This window comes from Bufo gargarizans, chromosome 2 (genome assembly GCF_014858855.1).
Source record: "Bufo gargarizans isolate SCDJY-AF-19 chromosome 2, ASM1485885v1, whole genome shotgun sequence".
NCBI classification, from domain to species: domain Eukaryota; kingdom Metazoa; phylum Chordata; class Amphibia; order Anura; family Bufonidae; genus Bufo; species Bufo gargarizans.
In genome coordinates this window covers 621991551-622014404 of record NC_058081.1, presented here as the reverse complement: position 1 = coordinate 622014404, position 22854 = coordinate 621991551, and the positions used below count along the sequence as shown (strand labels likewise).

Genomic DNA, 22854 nt, shown 5'->3' with positions numbered 1-22854 from the left:
TCCCCTATACTGTGAATAGAAGATAACTTAATGTAACCAGAATACCCCTTTAAGGCAATCTACAGTGTCCCACATAATCTTTTCTTTTAACATTCTTTTTATTGATTTTTCAACAAGAATGACAAAACAAGAAACATTGTCAAATAAATCAATCGCGTAAATCAATGCGCAGCATTGTCTCCATCCAGAAGAAATTATGACAAGTTGAAACAGAAAGATGTCACAACTAGAACAATCTTAAATTGTCTCTGTGTCTATGACCTGTATTCCTATAGAACCTATACAGGAGAAGGGCTGTTGTAACTGTTTTTAAGAGAGGAGACAAGCAAGAATCATTATTAAGTCTCCCACATAATCTGAATAAAAAATTATGACTGGTGCATCGTCTGCTTGTAGCAGTGGTACAGCGTAATTACAGCTGCTTGTCCCATTCAAGTGAAGGTATTGTAATTACACTGCGCAGCCACTACCCCTTCATACAGCTGATCAGCGGGGGTGCCGGACCCTGCCGATCTGATATTGATGACCTGAGTATACATAATCAATATTAAACCACTGTACATATAGCTATATGCACTCACACAGTACATATATCTATACACATACTGTATACAAATCTATATACTCAAACAAACGCTATACATATATCTTTATACTTACACACACACTATACATATATCTAAATCCTCACAAGTACACTGTACATATATCTATATACTTACACATACACTGTATATATCTATATACTCACATGTACACTGTACATATATCTATATACTCATATGTACACTGTACATATATCATATCTCTGTAGTAATCATGGTTCTGTTACCACGTCTATATGTTACACAGGTGGGGTCCACATTTTTCGCACAGCCCATAGTAGCCTTAAGGCCTCATTCATATCTGCGTTTCGAACTCTGGCAGTCTGTCCTGCAGAGGATGAGGCTGCTGGAGTTTATTCTATTCAGTGTATATAATGGCTTTTTTCCAGACAAAATATGCTACACAAATCATTCTTTGCCCAGCCAAAAGCTGGCATAAATGACGGATCCCCATTCACATTCAAATGATCTTACACATACTATTCCTCCTAGTAAACAACTAAATGAAAAGACTACAACCACAAGATACTGCTTGCTAGTATTATGTATAAAAATAGACTTAGAATGCAAAATTGAATGTGGCAGTTATGTATTTCAATTCAATTTGGTGCATTTAATATATTTAAATAAACACATATGTTCACATATTTGTTTTAATTTACAAAATTTATGGAATGTGACTGTGTTGTTAGCATATCATTGCAAGATTTGGGGCCCCACTTTTGATTTTGCCCAGGGCTACATTTTGTCTAAAACAAGCACTGGTCTCTTACACAAACTCATGGACCTGCCATAGATCAGCCAATCCAGATCTAACTTTAGTATAGACACTAATCTAATTAGGTCATTTTATCAGAAGCCATTGTATTATCCCATGTAGAGGTGATAATACAATTGCTCAATAGTTGGCAGCACACTTAAGTGTTGATTCCCACACACATGCTCTCAGCACTTGCTTTTCCATTATACAGCATATACCTCTATGCAATATACAGTATTTACCTTTGTTAACATATTTACCTTTATTAGAATCGCTTCCACTAATAAAAATAAAGTTGCCAAGGATCAAGCAATTCGATGGCGGGGGGACAATTGGTGTATAGTAGAGTCCGGGTTTCCCTTTTCTCAGTGTTTATTTACACATAAGGAAGAAAACACAAAGCCAATAACGTCTTTATGGTATAGGACGCTGATCCAATCAGATTAGAAGAAAAAGTACATCATAGTTTCATGTCAGGACAGTGCAAGCAATGACAAAATGTGTGGACAGGGTCTGTCTGGCCTTAGCCCCTGGAAATCTAAACAAGTCTTGCTTGGGTAAAGAATAAGGATCTGGATGAGAAACATACAATATGTGATGTATATTTATCAAATTCTGTTGCAGGGCCCCCACATAGGAGGTGAGATTCAAATGTAATGTTTGCATCTGATGTGGTGGTTCTAACTGAGTAGAGGACAATAGAAAGACATTCTGTCCTGGGTTTTCTAGTCTCTGTCATTGCCTTCTGGATCTTGAGCTTCAATGTGCTGTTCAGTCTCTTCACCCTACCACTACTTTGTGGATGATAGGGGGTGTGTAGGGCCTGTTCAATCCCTAATGATCCTAGTATTTCCTGTACTACTGCTGCTATTAAAGGGGTTGTCCGAGTTATTTTTTGTACTTTGTATGTTTATAACTAGGCATATGTAAGGGGTTTTCAATGCACTTCCTTCATCTAGAATGGCTCCTTTCTTAGATTTGATTGAGGGTCACATGACCTTTGTTGTCAGCTTCTCTCCTGCTCTGATGATGTTTTGTGCACAAGCCTGAGAGAGCAGATGAATGTCTGTACACGGAGACGTCACTGTGTTGGCCATGCGCCCCTGCACTGGCCGAGCTGTTGCTGTCTGCCCTGTGTCTCCCTCCCACTGGATTCTTCAGAAAAGATTCACCCGTTCAGCAGCATACACTCAGGGCTAGAAGCTTTCCTAAATAGCTGCAGGCAGTGAAGATACACATGATCTTCCCTCCTCATCCTGCAGACACAGAGCTGACGGACTGCAGGAGTTCAGCAGAGCATTGCACAAGAACAGGTAGGGGGAAGATCCTGTGTATATCAGCGTTGTCATTGTACAGCTGAGACTTGTAGTCCTACACATACAACATGCTGCTGAGCATTCTAGCAGACATTTCACTCAGGGCAGAATGTTTTTATTTACTCCCTTTGCAGAGCAGGCGGAGGGGCACAAATATTCATACGGAAAACCTCAGAGATTGCCATCCCAGTTTTATATCTGTTTTGTTTCTTTCCCGACCTTGTCATACCTGTCTTCTTTAATCTCTCTTTGCTCTGCCCTTTCTTTTCTCCCCTCTTCTTGACCCAGTAGAATTAATGTAGCTGGGTTCAGAGCTGCACAACATTTGGTTTAGATTTGGAGAGGTGAGTAGGGCTGCCTCATATTTACTGAGTTTTGCAGCAGTTTGGTGCGAGCCTGGGAAAGTATGTCCTGATACTTTGACCTTGAGTAGGGCTGTTGCAGCTACTGCCCTAAAGTAGGACTGTGCGCCTCTTATTACAAGGTCAAGATGTGCTGAGTAATAATCAAATTGTCTTTGCAAGGAGTCATGTAGCTGGGTTAAAACACACTGTGCTTGCCCCTTCATGGCAAGAGAAGTTAAAATGGTTAGGGATCTCGAGGCTGGGGTTGAGAGAGTGGCTGCCTTCAGTATGAGGAAGTTCTTGAGCTCTCCTTCAGTTAAGGTGAAAGGTTTATGTATGTGAGATAGCATCATATATGGGTTGCAGAAGTGACAAGGTATCTGGTATCTATTCACAACAGTATCCCACCAGCCTCTACTCCTAATTGTAGTTGGGGAAGAATTTTCTGTCCCTTCTTCTTTCATTATATGCATCTATTAGAGAGGGATTTCTGTGTATGTGGGAAGGGTGGAGGATTTAAGGAAGTAGGTATGGCAAGTGGGGATACCTCTAAATAACTGGAAGTAGGGGTAAAGGGGTTCAATTCATCTGCTGTCAAACATTGTATGTGAGCTCTATGTGGGTGTAGTTCACCATAGAAAGGGGCAAAAATTCTCCTCTAATGGGTGTGATTTGTTCTCTGTACAGATTCAGTGACTGGATCACAAGCTCCTGATATGTGGAGTGATCTAGTGATATTAGATTGACTCTACTTTCTAGGGCCCTAGTGTCTAGTTCTTGGCCATACATACTCAGTGGGTTGGGGTAGTAGGATCTCCTATCCTTCTCTAACTTTTTCCTTTGGTAAGGTGGGATAGATTGGGGCAATTGGCTTTCAAAATGGGTTATTCTAGCCCATCGATGGCTGTAGTGTGACAGGGAGATGAGGAAGTTGTGCAATGAAAGTAGAAGAAGGCAGCGGCGCCTGTGGTTGAGCTGCACTTATCGAGCTATTGGGACTCCCGGGCGGTGAAGTGCTCATCATCAGAGTCTTACTACTCGCATACATTGCTCTGCGTTTACTTTAAAGGGGTTCTGCATTTTGTTTAAACTGATGATCGGCATCTGATTATCAGCATCTGATCGGCGGGGGTCCGACACCCGGGAACCCCACCGATCAGCTGTTTGAGAAGGCAGCGGTGCTCCAGCAGGGCCCCGGCCTTCTCACTGTTTACTGCTGGCCAAGTGACGTCATGACTAGTATCAACTTGCCTGGGCGGGTCTAAGCTCCATTCAAGTGAACGGAGCTTATCCCCGCCCAGGCAAGTTGATACTAGTCGTGACGTCACTGGGCTAGGGGTAAACAGTGAGAAGGCAACGGCCCTACTGGAGCGCCGCTGCCTTCTCAAACAGCTGATCGGCAGGGGTCCCGGGTGTCGGACACCCGTTGATCAGATGCTGATGATCTATCCAGAGGATAGATCATCAGTTTAAACAAACTGCAGAGTCCAAACAGAAGGTCAACCACACCCCCTCCTTCAGCCTATGATGAATATTCACAAAATCATAACACTGTTCACCAACAGATCAGATTATCATAGATCTATTCATGTTTCACAGAGTAATCTCCAGGTTTTTCTGTGTACCACTTTTGTTTTTATTTTTAGTTACTTTGAATACAAATATTCTTAACTGCCACAGTATATGCCTCTGAGGGTTATCTATTTCAGGGTAAATGCTTTTCTATATGGGCACTATGTATGTCTTAATACTTAATCAATTACTCCATTGACTATACAGAATTCTGTGTTCATTCCACATACACCATCTCTCACAGCAGCCTCACACTCCTTCACATAGAATCCTGTCCTACTATCTATTTCTCACTCCTGGCTGTTTGCACCTCACTAGGTCACAAATCAGTCCTGCAAAAGCACTAACCCAACACGTAGACGAGGGTGGATACCCATCACTTCTACATTTATCAACTTCTGATCTGATTGCAGTGGACCAAGGGAGCGGAGGGAACACCTCGGACTTGTCGTCATTATTTTGGTCGTTATTCTGGTATTCCACATCTTGGAATCAAAACAGAAGGGCTCCTTCCATTCACTCTCCGTTCACACATATAGCCTAGTGATCTGACAAAGACATTACATGAAAAAAAAAAGATGAAGACAGAGAAATTAACCTTGTTTCAGAGTTCTCAGAGATTCCTCGTTTCCCACCTGAACTGAAAAGGGAACTCACAGAGACAGGGAAGGAGAGAGATCAATAAGGCAAAGGCTTACTCACCACAGTATTTATGTCTCTCCTTTCCTCTCAGGAGCTCCCCTCATACTTCAGTCAAGACAGGTGTGATGGGGGTGCTGGATATGAGCCCCACTTAATGTTAGATTTTTCTCAGTGTTTATTTATACATAAAGAAGAAAATTAAAAGCCAAATACATGTTTATGGTATAGGACATTAATCCAATCAGATTAGAAGACAGTGCACGATAGTCTCATGTAAGGACAGTAGAAGCTATGATGGAATGTGTGGACAGTGTCTGTCTGACCTTATCCCCTGGCAATCTAAACAAGACTTGTGGCCCACCACACCCTTCCCAGACCTGTGTTGAAATGTTCTTAATAAGTGTGGAAAAGTTTATTTAACGACAAGATGGAGCCTGTTACATTAACACCTTCCGTACAGTCTACAGTATATTGTGAACTGCTGTTGGTAAAGCTCACCTTGGACCAATAGCACAACATGTTCAGTGACCACCTTCACACAAGAATTTGGAATATCTCCAGTCTGCGACTAACCCATAACAACGCATAACAAGCACAATGGGCCCTCTTGTTCTCATGATTTTTTTTTCATCCTGACATATCTGGCAGAAAAGAATCACAGAGCAGGTGCTCTTCCCAGGTCTTTTAAATAATCTGATTCCCTACCTGGGGATCCAGCACATACAGTATCATCAATTCAAACTATACTGTTGCAGCTACAAAATGAATTACCATATTTATCAGCGTATAACACGCACTTTTTCCCCCTGAAAATAGGGGGCAAATGATGTATGCGTGTTATACGCCGATATAATGTTAAGAAGCCATGTTTTTACATACCGGAGGTATAACATTAAGACGGCGCAGCGCCTGCCGCAGCTCCCTCCTCATGCGCCGCCTGTCCCAGCTCCCTCTGTCATGCGGCGCCTGCCCCAGCTCACTCTGTCATGCGCCGCCTGCCTGTTCATTCATAAAGTGAGATAAGCAGGCAGGCGGCGCATGAGGAGGGAGCTGGGGCAGGCGGCGCATGAGGAGGGAGCTGGGGCAGGCGGCGCATGAGGAGGGAGCTGGGGCAGGCGGCGCATGAGGAGGGAGCTGGGGCAGGCGGCGCATCAGGAGGGAGCTGAGACAGGCGGCGCATGACCGAGGGAGATGCCGGTCTGCGCCGTCTTAATGTTATACCTCCGGTACTACAGTAAGTACCGTACAGCGTGTCTACAATTAGATATAGAGATCAGATTGAATGTTTAACAGTTGCGGGGCCCGGTGTATTAGAGTAGAGTCACTGCACCGGGCCCCGCCATGAGTGTCCCCGCCTCCTCTCTCCACACTGATCCATCTGATGGGGGATCTGTAGATGACACTTATGGGGATCTGTGGATGACATAAGTGTCACCCACAGAGCCCCATAAGTGTCATCCTTTTACATTATTTACCTTATAAGTGGTAATAATATTAATAAAAAAAAGTTCTGAGCTACCCTTATTTTGCTTCAAAGTTCTTTATTTGAAATTTTAATTTTTTTCCTGAAATTTCCCTCTTAAAATGAAGGTGCGTGTTATACGCCGATAAATACGGTAACTATTAAGTTCCACATAGAGGATGTTCCTTTGAGCATCTGAAATTCTAGCGATGTGATGGACTTATTCTTTGTTACATTTTTGAGTCAAGTTAGCTAGTGAATTACTTTCACTAGCTAATAGAATTGGTGACCTAATTGGGAACAAAACATGAAAATGCTGTCTCCTGTACCACCTGTGCCGAGTTAAAGACCTCAAGGGAGAGCCCCTTCAGCTTTGCCTATACCAACCTTGGACAGAGATCTCAATGGACTTCATGAGTAACTTGCCTCCTGCTCAGAGATTCACTACCCTTTGGCAATTTTGCTCTATTGTCTGAATTAACCTCTCCCTCTTAGGTTGTGTAAAATTTGAAGATTGGCCAGACTTTTTTTCTGGATGAAATACTCAGATTAACAGCCTAATGGAATGGATCAATCAGGTCTTGCAAGCAATTTCTTTAAACTAGATAAGAGCAAATTCATGGGAAGAGCAAGTTCCTGTGTCTGATTTGATTTTTTTTTAAAATGCGATTTGTATCTGAATTGATTTTACAGGAATCAAATATTGTATATGACACTCTGAGGTCTCCTAGGACTCAGATTTTTTATATATTTTTGTAATCTCTTTTAAATATTTATTTTTTTTTTACATATTTTCTCTACCCTCCCCACTTTAAAGGGGGTTGTCTCACCTAAGTTATTAACCTTTACTTCACTCCTTGCACTTTTAGCATCTTTTCTTCAATGTAGTTGTATTTTCAGTAATGCCTCTTTCACCTCTTCTTTTCAGTCAAACAGCCTCAAATGTCATGCTTGTTTCTCGGGGTTATGACCACCCCTATAATGATCTCAGTAGTGGCCGCGCAGGCGCACAGAAACACTCTCTGCAGCTCGGCCGGCTGCTCGGGTGGCCGGGACCGAGCGCGCACATATTCTAGTGCATGCTCATTGACTCCCGGCCCCGGCCACATAGTGAGTGCTGAGCAGTCTCTGTCCAGAGCTTAAGATGTATAGCACAGTTACAGGGCACAAGCTACAGCCCTGTAGATGTGTTATACAGAGACTCTCCAACACAAAACAGATTTTAGGACTATCGCAGCTGTTGCTAACCAACCTTATCAGGAGACCACTGCTGCGCTGGAACATGGAAATGTTATCTCCTTAGGGTGCATTCACATGACCGTATAAATGGATCTGCATCCGTTCCGCAATTTTGCGGAACGGGTGCGGACCCATTTATTTCAATGGGCCGCAAAAGATGCGGACAGCACACCGTGTGCTGTCCGCATCTGTTGTTCTGTTCCGCGGCCCCACAAAAAATATGGAGCATGTCCTATTCTTGTCCGTGGTTGCGGACAAGAATAGGCATTCTCTATATAGTGCCTGCCATGTGCGGCCCTCAAAATGCGGAACGCACACGGCCGGTATCTATGTTTTGCGGATCCGCAATTTGCGGACAGCAAAACACTTACAGTTGTGTGAATGCACCCTTATGCAAACACATAAGGAGATAACAGCGTTCATATTCTCACATACTCAGTGCAGACAGCAACTTGTAAGTTACCTTTCTTCTAATATCCCTTTATTTCTACTTATGAAATGCATCCAACCAATGGTATAATATTGTTCATGCTAAACACCAAGTTACCACTTTTGTACACCCTATCTACTGGGAAGGTGTGGTGTACATAGTTTATATGTGCGTATATATATATATATATATATATATATGTATATATACTGTATATATATATATATATATATATATATATATACAGTGGGATGCGAAAGTTTGGGCAACCTTGTTAATCGTCAAGGTATAAATCGTTGGTTGTTACGATAAAAAATGTCAGTTAAATATATCATATAGGAGACACACACAGTGATATTTGAGAAGTGAAATGAAGTTTATTGGATTTACAGAAAGTGTGCTATAATTGTTTAAACAAAATTAGGCAGGTGCATACATTTAGGCACCACAAAAAATAAATGAAATCAATATTTAGTAGATCCTCCTTTTGCAGAAATTACAGCCTCTAAACGCTTCCTGTAGGTTACAATGAGAGTCTGGATTCTGGTTGAAGGTATTTTGGACCATTCCTCTTTACAAAACATCTTTAGTTCATTCAGGGTTGATGGCTTCTGAGCAGGAACAGCTCTCTTTAAGTCACACCACAGATTTTCAATTATATTCAGGTCTGGGGACTGAGATGGTCATTCCAGAACGTTGCACTTGTTTCTCTGCATAAATGCCTTAGTGGATTTTGAGCAGTGTTTAGGGTCGTTGTCTTGTTGAAAGATCCAGCCCCGGCGCAGCTTCAGCTTTGTCACTGATTCCTGGACATTGGTCTCCAGAATCTGCTGATACTGAGTGGAATCCATGCGTCCCTCAACTTTGACAAGATTCCCAGTCCCTGCACTGGCCACACAGCCCCACAGCATTATGGAACCACCACCATATTTTACTGTAGGTAGCAGGTGTTTTTCTTAGAATGCTGTGTTCTTTTTCCTCCATGCATAACGCCCCTTGTTATGGCCAAATAATTGAATTTTAGTTTCATCAGTCCACAGCACCTTATTCCAAAATGAAGTTGGCTTGTCCAAATGTGCTCTAGCCCACCTCAAGCGGCACTTTTTGTGCTGTGGGCGGAGAAAAGGCTTCCTCTACATCACTCTCGCATACAGCATCTCCTTGTTTAACGATGCACAGTGACTCCATCTGCAGCAAGATGATGTTGTAGGTCTTTGGTGCTGGTCTGTGGGTTGACTCTGACTGTTCTCACCATTCGTCGCTTCTGTCTATGCGAGGTTTTTCTTGGTCTGCCTCTTCGAGCCTTAACTTGAAATGAGCATGCGGTCTTCCATTTCCTCAATATGTTCCTAACTGGGGAAACAGACAGCTGAAATCTCTGAGACAGCTTTCTGTATCCTTCCCCTAAACCATGATGGTGAACAATCTTTGTCTTCAGGTCATTTGAGAGTTGTTTTGAGACCCCCATGTTGCTACTCTTCAGAGAACATTAAAAGGGGGGAAACTTACAATTGACCCCCTTAAATACTCTTTTTCAGGGGTCACTGAGCTTACCAAGCCAATTTGAGTTCCAATAATTAGTTCTAAAGGTTTTGGAATCAATAAAATGACAACAGTGCCCAAACTTATTGGGAGAAAGGCTCTTGTATGAGCTGAAACGTTGCCATCCACATGGGTGAATAAACACCATTCATTTTACTTGGAGTGCTGTCCGTTTTTCTTCTATATATATATATATATATATATATATATATACATATAGTGACACAGTGAGAGGTTTGAGCTGGGAAAACAGGCATTTTCCTCCCAGCATGTGCTGCTCGGCTGATTTACAGCCAGGTGACGTCAAATACCGGACTGGATTTTAAATGCTGGTCCGGGTTTTGGCAGCACCTGGCTGTCCTTAAATAGGCAGCTGGGATCAGAAGCCATGTCTCTGTGTTGGGATCTGAGAGCGTTGAGTCTGGATGAAGGCTTGCTGCCTGTTTGGCGTTAAACCAGTTGGTGCTGCTATCATCAAGGATTCTTTGAGGCAGAATTGCCACATGGTGTGAATTACCACCAACGCCGCAAGGTGACTTTTTGTTTGAATATGACTGCTTGCCTAAAGTGTGAATAAAACACTGAACTGTTTGATCCAAAGAACTTGTTGTTGCCTCTATATTGCGTCCGCTAATCCTGTCTACCAGAGCGAGTCCCCACAATTGGTGGAGGATGCGGGCAAGAGCAGTGAGGCTGATGTGAACGCTGATATTTTTGGTTTCTGCACTTATCAGGCATGGTTGTATGTCGTACATTAAACCAGCTGTATTACAACCAGAGCGCCACGACAAAATGGAGGCTGTTGTGAAGGCCCTCATGGAGGCTAATCTGCAGCAGTGAGAGACAAGCCTGCTGCAAAGCGAGGCTAATAAGCAGAAGCAGGAGACTAACCAGTTGCTGCTACAACACAGGATGGCTTTGCAGATAGCAGGAGCAAACCTGAGCGTCCACGATGCCCGGAAAGCAGTCCATGCTGCGATTACTAAGATGACCCCCGCAGATGACATCGAAACCTACCTGTCAATGTATGAGAAAGTGTCCATCAGGGAAAAGCTACCCCGTGACCAGTGGGCTGAGGTCGTCGCTCCATTCCTGGCATCCAATTCCCAGCGGGTGTATTTCGACTTGCCGGACGATCTAGCGGCCGACTACCAAAAAGTTAATGCTGAGATTTTGGCAAGACTGGGGTAAATGTGTTGGTCCGGGCCCAATGGGTACATCAGTGGGGGTTTAAGCCGGCTGAGCCTGCGAGGACCCAGTATTATGACTTACTCCCCCTCTTGCTAAAGTGGCTACAGCCTGATGTGCTGTGTCCCCCGGCTATGCTGGATAGACTGTTAGCCAATATGTTCTGGAGGGCTTTGCCATACCCTTCCCAGCACTGGATCAGTCAGGTGTCTCCTGGCAATGCCCTTGAGATGGTGGATTTGGTGGAACGCTATGAAGCTACCAGGAATCTAAAGGAGGGTTCTGTCAGGAGGGTGGTCGGCAAACCCCAGAAATCTCCATCCCAGGCCCGAGATTTGAGTTGATAAAACCCGCCCGGGATTTACCCACGGCGGACCTGGCTCTGATAGTCTGATGGCGGTGTCAGGAGCCTGGCCATGTAAGGGCTGACTGTCCCCATCGGGTTGAGCTCATGGACACTAACTATTGCTACTGTCAGTCGCTATATGCCAGGAGACTGTGTGCAACAGGTACCCCAGAGTCTCTAGATCACTTGTGCCAGGTGAAAGTGGGAGACACTCTGGCGGAGGCTCTGCTGGACTCAGGGAGTCTGGTGACCCTAGTAAGGGCTACCCTGGTGCGGTCCACTTAGTATACTGGCTGGAAAGTCGGGGTGATATGCATCCACGAAGAGTTAAAATACTACCCTACCGTGCTGGTGTCTCTAACCACGGTGGCCGGTAGATGGACCCACGAGATGGCGCCACAAATGTACATTATGAACTCATAATAGGGAGAGACTTCCCAGGCTTCCCGGCACTGTGGCCTGCTATGAGAGTGACAGATACCCATGAGAAAGGGGTAACCCTAGCAGAGTGGCCCGGCTCAGGGCGAGACCAGAACCCTGGGAAACTGAGACTGAAGGGCCAGCGGTAGGGGTGACCGCCACTTTGATGGAAGATGGGGAGACAACCCTGCTAAGTGTAATCGTGGGAGACGTGGAGGACTCGCCGACGGGTCCTGAATTGGCAGACCTCAATGTCTCCGGGGATGAGTTTGGTACCACCCAACGTCAGGACCCAACCCATGCAAGGAGCAGCCTACGTTCTCCACCACTTGACAGTACAAGGCAATAATGGTTTATTTGTGGAAATGAAGGCTAGGTATCTTCCAGTGAGGCTGAATGCAAGTGATCAGCTCCCTAAAGGCATCAGAATCCACTATGTTGTATGGCAGTGACTGCTTTTGGCTAAAATAAGATATGTAACTGATGATGACGAAGACAAGGACACAATAGAGCATGTGGATGCACCCTGGGTGCCGCAAAAGAGACTTGGAGAAGGAGGACATTCTTGTTGTGCTAACTGGTGGCCACTTCTATTTTCCTATAGTAACTGGTGATACCGCATCTTGTTTGGCAGAAGAGCCGTGGTGCCTATGTTTGAATGCTCACAGCGAATGTAACTCCTGTAGATTTTGTACATGGCAAAGTTTTGTCTTCTTATACTGTGGAGATAAACTGCCAGATGGGGATTCACACTCAACACAGAGTTAGCAGCAGCCAAGCTTGGCTTAGGTCTGGAGGTTTTGAGCCTGCGCCCATAGTATCAGGGGCATCACCAGTTTCCAAGCTGACCATAATCGAAGCAAATATGGCCTGGGCAGTTTTTTTTTAGGTTCTAATGCGTTTCCTCTGCTCTTTATTGCCACTGTAGCAGCCACCACCCTCCTCCGCTGATGTCACCTCCTCCTAAGCACTCTGATACAGCCCCCAGGTCCTGTCTAACACACAATCATCGTCATCTTCACCCTCCACTTCACTTTTAGCAGACTGTGATATGTCATCATGGGCTCCTTGGTCCCCCTCCCAATTGCCTGCTCTGTATTTGCCCTCAGTGCCACTGTCACTACTACTGCCCCTACTGACACCACCATGACTATAAGTGCCACTGCTGCCACCACCACCACCATCAATACAGCTGTGCTGAGCCTCCTCCCCATGGCAGTCCAACTGCTGAATGTTCTCACACAAGTCATCAACAGGGAGACTCTCCTGACTATTTTCCATAGCGTATGGGGTTTTGTTGCCCTTTTTAGGAAAAAAGATGGTGCCCCAATAGGAGGAGGCAGTGAAGACAGAGATGATGCAACTGAAAGGTTTCTGTGGGGCTGCAAGGAGGAGGAGGAGAAGGAATACTATGATTCCTGGCTCCAAGGCACAGAGTCAGACTCAGAGGTAACATCCAAATCATACTGTTGTGAATGAGAGAAGTAGTAAGCCATCCAGTCCACAATTATCCTCAATAATAATGTGGCACCTATGAGAAGTCAGGGAGAACTGTGGCCTAATTCTACTACTACTACTGGCCAGATGGCTGGTGTTGCTACTGCTGCTACTACCCATATTCTGGCCTATAAATGAAAAATCACAGGTTTCTGGCCTATAAATGATAAATCAAGGGCTTGGTAGATGGATTTTTAAATGGTACTAAAAATATGTAAGTACCGTATATGCTGGCGTATAAGACGACTTTCTAACACCAGAAATCATTTTCTAAAGTCGGGGGTCGTCTTATACGCCGGGTATTAGGCAGCACAGGGGAGAAGGAAGCAGTCCCTCCCTCCCCCCTGTGCTGCCCGCTGCCACCAATGATGAGAGAGGGGCGGAGGAGGGGCCTGTGGTTTGTTTATTTATTGCAAAAAAAAACGATTTTATAGATATACAAATTACCAGTACCGGTACCTTTGTGCCCAAGGGGCTGTTGCCGTTTTGTGCCCAGCTGCGCCCCGAATACTGGATCCTAGCGCCGCACCTCTCTTAATTTATTCACTGCACTTCCGTTTTTTCTCTTCTGAAGCCGCTCATAATCTCGCGCATGCGCAGTTAGTTGGAGCACTCGCTCATTCTTGCTGTGAGGGAATAGAGGAGACAGCGCCAACTAACTGCGCATGCGCTAGATTACGAGCGGCTTTAGAAGATAAAAAAAGCGAAGTGCAGTGAATAAATTAAGAGAGTGGCAGCGCTGGGATCCAGGATTCGGAGCGCGGCTGGGCACAAAACGGCGGAGGGAACGCCCCTTGGGCACAAAGGTACTGGAAATTTGAATATCTATAAAATCGCTTTTTTGCAATAAATACGGTAAACCACAGGTGGGGTTAACAAAAGTACAGTATGTTTTTTATTACAACAATGAGATTCTGGGTAACTCATTTAACCCAGTGTAATTGCTGGGCTCCGATCGGTTACCATGGCAGCCAGGATGCTACTGAAGCCCTGGCTGCCATGGTCAATTCCCTAGACTAGAGAAGATCGTTTTTGAGACAGGGGGGCTGGGCATTTCAATAAAAATTACCATATTGAAATCAAATCGGGTGTTTTAAAATTTTTATTTAGTGTGCGTTGGAAGAGGGGTAGTCTTATACGGCGAGTATAGCCCAAACCCTATATTTTAAATGAAAAAGTTGGGGGTCGTCTTATACGCCGGCATATTTTTTTCTGTAATTTAAAGATAAAGTAAAAATGGAATGTCCTCCACAAACACACTACACACTGGTATTGACAATTTACTTTGGAAATTCAGTTTTTGCATTAAAATATGTTTGAACTACACAATCTGATGCAGTAATGTGTTCACTAGCACAGGTATAAGACTGCAATCTTTGAAGTAAAGTGTCTTTGAACTACACGGTCTGATGTTTGAACTATACATAGAATAACACAAGTATAAAAATTGTGTTGTTGCAGTTTTGTTTTTGCTGTAACTGCCTGTTGACTTGCAGTAATATACAATGCATTTATTAACATGGGTATAATAATGTTGTTATTGTTGTAAAATGCTTTTTCTGTAGCTGAACGTTATTTTGCAATAATATACAATGCATTTAATGACATGGGTAAAAGAATGGCTTTATTGTAGTAAAGTGGTTTTGTTATTACTACTCGTTATCGTACAGTAATATGCAACATGTTTAAAGTGTAACTATCATGTTTTTATTAAAAAATATATTTTTGCATATGTTACTGCTGCAGCACCATTATGCATAAAGCAATCTTTATTTTCTTCACATACCACAGTTTTCATTGAGTGTTTCCCTTAGTTACGGCTGTTTAAACATTTACAATATGAGGACCTTCTTAAGATTGCTCCTCTGCCAGTTCTCTGAGGCTAAAACTGCTTTCCCATTTTGTATTTAGTATTCATTTCATATCAGCATGACCCTCCCTATTCATATTTGCGTTATGTTTAGGCCAGCATTTTTGTATTCAGCATTCATATTTGACTAACTTTTATAACATTGTGTTCTGTAAGTTACATATTTTGTATAATATAACTTTGTGCTTATGTGCTGTGAACAATAATGGGTATTGTCTGGTTGTATAGCCAGCCGTGTCTGGTAGTAGTCTTGTGACTCCTACTAATCCCAAGTCCGGAAGCTGGCCACTCAAGGATGCAGGAGTGAATGTGGTGAACAACACATACACAATGATCTTTAGAATGTATCTGTGCTGGTTGCAACTGGAGATGAGCGAAGTATTAAAAAATTTGATTTGGCTGCTTCGCAGAATTTTACAAAAAAAATCGCTTTGTGTCGAATTACTTTGTCTCAATGCAATTTCTTTGTAAGCAGTAGGTTCAATGACAGAGAGCGGCAATTGCGCCTCTCCCCATCATTGTACCCCTCAGATGCCGCGTTCATTGTACCCCTCAAATAAAATAAATTAAATCATACTTGCCTCATCCATTTGCTCGCAATGAGCCGGCCGCCGCCATCTTGATAGTGCAAAATCTCGTGCAGCACAAGATGACGTCATCATGCCGGCCGTCATCGCGCATGGGATTTCGTATGAGATCTTGAATCAATATGGCGGTGATTTCAAGGGAAATCGATTCGCTACCAGAAAGCACGAGAAAATTCAGCTTCACAGCGAATCAAATTTTCCCTGAAATTTGAATCGAAGTCCACTTCATGGACTTCAATTTGCTCAACAGTAGTTGCAACATTAGGTTGCTTAGCTCTTTGTTTAATATCATATAAGAGCTGGGACTTTTCAAAGTGTGGATAGAGAAAAAAAGAAGCTCACCTAAAGAGGAACATCTCGTGTAGGATCAACTTGTTGTTTTCCTGATTAAGGCCTCATGCACACAGCCGTTGTGCGGCCGTTTCATGCATTGGGGACCGCAATATGCAGTCCCCAATGCATGGGCAACGTCTGTGCGGTGGCCGGGGCGGATCGAGACCCATTGAACTTGACTGGGTCTGTGATCAGTCCACACCGCAAAAAAATAGAACATGTTCTATTTTTTTGCGGTGCAAAGGCATGGACAAAAACACCACAGAAGCTATTTACCAAGTGAACGGGTCCGCATCCGTGATGCTGGTATTGCGGCCCGCAAACAGCGGGTCCACAATGGACCCGCTGTTTGCGGGCCGCAATACTGCCATGGCCAAGCAACTGCCTACGTGGGGAAAAGGATTTCCCCAGCTGGTGTGTCATCAGAAGATACCTACTCAAATGGTGATGTAAGGTCCTTACCCTTTGTACTTGATAACTACTATTTAGTAAAATTATATTATTAACCTTCATTGAAGTATTAATCTAATCCTTAATGGGGTGTTATTACTGTCATTAAAGGGGTTGTCCGGGTTCAGCTCCCTGTTTTCACCCAGGCAGAAGCTCCGACATGAGCATTTCACGCTCCGAGGCTTTTTTTGAAGATCTAGTGACGTACCAGGCAGAGGTAGTGACGTACCAGGGTAAAGCTAGGCAGAGGCTTCTGCCTAGCAGTGAGCCTAGTGATGTCACCAGCACTAATGGGCAGGCTTTACCGCTGCCCTCAACTGTAAAACAGCTAGGGCGGCGCTAAAGCCCGTCTATCAGTGCCGGTGATGTCACCAGGAACACTACTAGGCGGAAGCCTCCTCCTAGCAGTGGAAGAATGTAAACAAAAAAGCCCTTACCCTGCACAATACAGCGCAGGGCAAGAGAGAGGATCGGAGCATGAAATGCTCTGATGTTCATCTTAGAGTGACTGTCTAGGTGAAAAAAAGGATATATCCAGGTTCAGCTCTGAACCCGGACAACCTCTTTAAGGTGTAGCTATCACTTTTATAGTAGAGTGTGATGTAAGAGTATTAAACCTGAAATTGTGCATTTATGAGCAAAACACTAATGTGTTTAATAACACGGTATACTAATGATGTTATTGTCACAAAATGCTTTTTCTATAACTTTATCTGACGCATTTCATATCATGGGTATAATGCACTGCAATTGCTCAGCGGTTAGAGCAGAATGCTATTTATAGTGCTTGCAATAAGCCTATAAACTGTATATATATATATATATATATATATATATTTTATTTTTTTTAAGCTGTCTGTCTGTTCAGAAAAAATGTGTTTCTTTTTCTTGCAGGGAGTTTTGTAACTGGGTGACCACTCCCTCAATGCTCTCCCTAAAGCTTTCGTTGATCAAATTCCCTAAAATCTACCCAATTATATCTCCATATTCTCTCCCTATAGTATTCTTAGTACAGCTGGGTTACTGGCTTGTGTCAGCAATTCTTTTTTGTCAGACACTGCCAAATACCATCCTTCCAGGTCACAAGCTAAATACAGAATGGTGATTTTTCTGTCTCTGCATAAGGTGCTGCCTGCCCACAACGACCTGATTGGCTGATTTAGGCTGTCTGTCAGGACAAACCCCCATACTTCCTCCCACTGTCATGTAATTCTCTATCTCTTCATGCATCATGGTTTTCCCCACCAATATTCACAGTAAAATGGCGCTGGACACCATTTTTAGGCAATTTGTCCAAAATAATTCACAAAAACTTCAGATTCATTGGCAGATGAATTTTTGTGAAATTCTTAATGAATCTGATTAATTTAGAATCAATCTCTACTTCAAACCTATTGCTTATGCCCAATAGGATTTTGGTCAAGCTGTTACCTTGGGCTAAGACTGTTCACAACAACCATATCTCGAAGACTTCTTGAAAATTCTCACTCGAGACAATATATGGTTGATATTTACCACCCTCACTGCAGTCTCATGTACCTGTTATTCTCTCAAATATTTGAATAGAGTTTCCCAAGAATTCTTATCAGATTTTACTTACAATATTCCCTCAAGACTAACAAAAGTCATTTCAAAAGTGGCCTTAAAAGTACTGTTGTTCACCTGTCCTGGCACCAGCAAAAAGTCCTGGTGAGTGGCTGATATACCACATGCAGTGCTCCAGTGCTATGCAACCAGATGCCTCCTCTGCTCCAGAGATGGATGCTGTCTTCTGCTGCTGCTCTGCTGGACTTGTTAGGTTGCCAAGGAAACCAACGGTCAAAGATGACATCAGGCCATGGTGGCCTATTTAAGGGTCCATTCACACGTATGCAAAATGGGTCCGCATCCATTCCGCATCCATTCATTTTCAATGGGGCCGAAATGTGCTGTCCGCATCCGCATTTGCGGATCCGCACTTCCGTTCCACAAAAAAATAGAACATGCCCTATTCTTGTCCGCAATTGCAGACAAAAAAAGGCATTTTCTATGAGAGTGCCGACTATGTGCGGTCTGCAAAATGCGGAACGCACATTGCCAGTGCCCGTGTTTTGCGGATCCGCAAAACACATATGGACATGTGAATGGACCCTTAAAGGGACTTCAGCTGCACTATGTCACCTGATGATTAAGATACTGGCTGTTATTCTGATCCTGAACTTGTTCTTGGGCTTGTTCCTGGATTACTCTCCTGAAGATAGCTCTCCTGCTTTGTCCCTTTTGTTGTTCACCTAGTATCATTGCTCTACTCCTCTCTTGACCATCGCTACCGTTATGCTACTGTATCCTAAATCCTTTCCTAGTGATGACCATTGCTTCTGTTTCTCACTATTTCACTGCTCCATCAGCACTACCCCCACCATTTGGAAGCTAGTCTGGAGACCAAATTCAGGCAGACTCCAAATGAGACTCCAAATTCATGCAGACCACAGATCAGAGTGCTAAATTAATTCAGACCCCATTTACAGAGTTATATTAATCTAGACCCCAGATTCATTCAGATCCCCAAATTCATTTAAACCACTGTTTCCTCTTAGAATGCCTATCCCTTAAATGTAGTCCTCAGACCAGACCAAAAAAAAAAGACTTACTTTTTTCTTGTGCTTTGGGCGCCGCTTCTGGTCCACTGTGCACTTCCTCCAGGTGCCCGTGCAGCACTGTGGCCTAATGTCCCACAGTATCAAGTCATAGTGTGAACATATTCGTACAACGTCTTGAAGATGTATTCTGTCAGGGCATAGTGGGCACCCGGAGAAAAGGACCAGGGAGTGGTGAGTAAAGCCATCTCTAACACCACTACATTCACCGCTCCTTGGACCTAAAAAGTGCATTTTTGTACTCGAATAAATGTGGGCCCAGGGAAGCTGCCTCCCATGTAGCCACATCTCAGTGTCATGGCATTGACGTCAATGACAGATGGATTCTCTCATGCACCAGCCCAGCACTGCACTATGCATAACACAATCTAACAGCTGTGCTTGATGTATTAACTAATAAGAGCATGTAATTTCACATTTTCTAAGTTTAAGTTGTATAGTCTCATTGTCCTTATAACAATTAGTGTTCTAGTTATTGCTTTCTTGAATGCTTTCCTCACCTCTTGGTTTCTCAAACAGTAGATGATAGGATTTAACATTGGGGTCAGAATACCATAGAGGACAGATGAAACTTGGACAATGATGAAGGAATCTCCAGAACTAGGACCATTGTAATTGAATGCGGCTGTAATATAGAAGATTGTAACAACTATGAGGTGTGAGGAACATGTTGAGAAGACCTTCTGTCTCCTTTCCAAGGAGCGGATTTTCAGGATAGTGGAAATGATGTGTATGTAGGAATTCATCACAAGTAGAAAAGGAGACATTCCTAGAAATATGGTGACCACATGTAATAACACCTGGCTGCTCTGGATGTCACTACATGCTGCTTCTAACATTGGAAGGATATCACAAAAGAAATGTCTGATATGATGATCTCCACAGAAAGTAAGATTTAAAGTCATCAAGGTATGAAATATGGCATTCAACAACCCGGCGATCCAGCACCCAGCAACAAAGCCTGAGCAGAACCTCCTATTCATAATGACCGGGTAATGGAGGGGGTTACATATGGCGACATATCGGTCATAAGCCATGGCAGCCAGAAGAAGACATTCAGATCCTCCAAAACAGACAAAGAAAAAGAGCTGTGTGAAACATCTATGGAAGGATATCCTAACGTTCCCAGTGATAGCATTGGCCAGCATAGCTGGGAGGGTGACCTGTAGAGTAACAGACATCTAATAGCGATAAATAACTCAAGAAGAAGTACATAGGTGTCTGAAGATGACTGTCTAACTTGATGATGCTAAACACAGCAACATTTCCAATGATGATCATTATGTAAATGATGGCCATTAAAATTGTACAAAAGACTCGTCCTTCTGGGAATCCAAGAAGAATAAAATCATTCAATGTTTTGTTTTCTACTTCCATCCAATTCTCCTGGAAAAATCTGAATAAAGAAAAGGTGAATTATTTCCTGAAAGTTTCATGTGGTTGAGGAGGAAGACATGTGATAGCTTCTTGCTATTGATTTGCACAATTTAGTGGACATTTAGATTTACATTTCCATTGATTACTTCAACAATTGAATTTTCTCCCAAAAAAAATATACATTGGGGAGATATATCAAAATGGTACAAAGGAAAACTGGCTTAGGCTACTTTTACACTGGCGTTTCTAGGTCCGCTTGTGAGATCCGTTTCAGGGCTCTCACAAGCGGCCCAAAACAGATCAGTTCAGCCCCAATGCATTCTGAATGGATAAGGATCCGTTCAGAATGCATCAGTTTGCCTCTGTTCAGCCTCCATTCTGCTATGGAGGCGGACACCAAAACTCTGCTTGCAGCGTTTTGATGTCCGCCTGACGATGCGGAGCCAAACGGATCTGTCCTGACACACAATGTAAGTCAATTGGGACGGATCCGTTCAGAACGCTAGTTGCATTATACGTGCGGATCCGTCTGTGCAGATACCAGATGGATCCGCACCTAAACGCAGGTGTGAAAATTGCCTTAGTTGCCCATGGCAACCAACCAGATTCCACCTTTCATTTTTGAGTACCATTGAAAAATGAAAGGATTAATCTCAATGGTTGCTATGGGAAACTGATCCAATTTTCCTTTGTACCAGTATTGATAAATCTCCCCCATAGTCCAAAAATGATTGGAATGGAGTCTGTTGGAGGATACCGTACATGCCAGACCAGCAAAATAAATGGCCTGCCTGACAGTTGGACTGTATCTTGTTATTTTTTATCATTTTGCTAAATATATTTATTTCTATGCATTTAAAAACTGTCTCCCAGACTCCCTTAACAAACAGACCCCAGGCCCACTAAATAAATATGGACCTAGACCCATGGCTAGATTATATATATAAGGCATCAGAGGTGCACCCCACCTGGGGAACAAAGGATTCCTCCAGCACCCCCTAATATTCATTTGGTAAATTGGCTCAATATAATACCTGGTCTATGGTGTCGCCACATAATGCTCAAAGCACAGCAGTAAGGTATTTACAATTGGGGCAACTCTGCCACTTCCGTGCTCTCCCAGAGCCTCTATAGGCCAAGCGGTGCATAGGTAACACTCCCTCTATGGTGCACAATGTGACGATGATGTCAAGAGGACTTGCTGATGTACTATCTGCACTGAGAGGAGCTTCTGATTAGTTCTATAGAGTCCTGACCTTGCTGGCTTGGTGATTGGGGTGGAACTCTCTACATTTTTTATTTTTCTCTCTCAGCCATGATTTTTGGTAAGAAAAAACAAAAACTGCATTTTTCACTACACAATAACGTAACAATACACACAGAAGAGGGAGTGTACATAATGGGAGTTGTTGCTGTCGCAACAATCCCCAGTATGCACCATTATTGTCTAAGGGTGCATGGATAATAATGCTAACTAAATGTCAGCCTGGGTGTCCTAGGAACATGAGAACGTATTAAGGAGTTGGCTGAGACTACAACAAGCCCCACCATCTACATCATGGATGTCAAACTCATGGCCCTCCAGATGTTGCAAAACTACAACTCCGATCATTCCCTGATAGCTGTAGTATGCCCAGGCATGATAGGAGTTGTAGTTTTGCAACAGCTGGAGGGCCACGAGTTTGACATCCCTGATTCTACATCCACGCAGTTAATGTATGTTTAGAGTTAGGGGGATTGTTTTATTACACAACAACTCCCAGCATACATCTTCACTGTAAGCATAACTAAATGGAGACTTCCAGCTTAATAACCAGAAAGGAGGCTTAATATGGGATAAAAACAAAAAAGGTATGTAAATAGAGACTGCTGTTAGACCACAGGGCCACTGATGCTAGAACACTGAGGGTTTAAAAGGTGAAAGATGTTTTCTAGGAGTTTACTAGTGATGACCTATCCTTATGATAGGTCATCAATATCAGATCGGTGGGGGTCCAACACATGGAACCCCCTGAGATCCAATGTTTTCAACAGTTACTGTGACTGGAACGAGGCACCAGAAGCACTACTGCTTCAGTACACTGTGTAGTAGCTGTGGTTAGTGCAGACTGTTCCTATTCACCTGAAGTTGGACCCTTTACTAATATGATATTGATGACCTATCCTAAGAATAAGTTCTCAATAGTAAAATCCCATTTAAATTAGTTATACTGCACAGCAGGGGTTGTTGTAGTCTGG

At 43.3% G+C, this 22854-nt stretch overlaps 1 pseudogene; it reads right to left on the bottom strand.

Moving 5' to 3' along the window:
- Nucleotides 1–19628: 19628 nt before the first annotated feature.
- LOC122926214 lies at nt 19629–20616 on the bottom strand (annotated as a pseudogene).
- Nucleotides 20617–22854: the final 2238 nt, after the last annotated feature.